The sequence below is a fragment of the Myotis davidii genome, unplaced genomic scaffold, assembly GCF_000327345.1.
Source record: "Myotis davidii unplaced genomic scaffold, ASM32734v1 scaffold937, whole genome shotgun sequence".
Classification (NCBI taxonomy): domain Eukaryota; kingdom Metazoa; phylum Chordata; class Mammalia; order Chiroptera; family Vespertilionidae; genus Myotis; species Myotis davidii.
Window position 1 is genome coordinate 1,896,666 of NW_006288252.1, and position 224 is coordinate 1,896,889.

At 69.6% G+C, this 224-nt stretch overlaps 1 protein-coding gene across 1 annotated transcript in view; it reads right to left on the bottom strand.

Moving 5' to 3' along the window:
* The window catches only part of CFAP99 (cilia and flagella associated protein 99), a 22,756-nt gene that overhangs the window by 4,919 nt on the left and 17,613 nt on the right, over nt 1-224 (bottom strand). The gene's annotated exons all lie outside the window — the stretch shown is intronic.

Sequence of the window (224 nt, forward strand, 5' to 3'; positions counted from 1 at the left end):
GGCCACCTGCACACCGCCCATCGGCCCCACCCTGGGCACCGCCCTCCACCCACATCTCCCCCCCCACACACCTCCTTTCTACTCACCTGTCTGTCCGGCACCATCGCTCTGTCCACCTGTCTGTCTCTCACCCACACTCCCACCCACCGCCCCGCTGCTGGGGCAAGAACAGGGGCTGCGGCTGATGGTTCAGGGGAGGGGCTCCCGGAGGGGCCGGGGAGGCA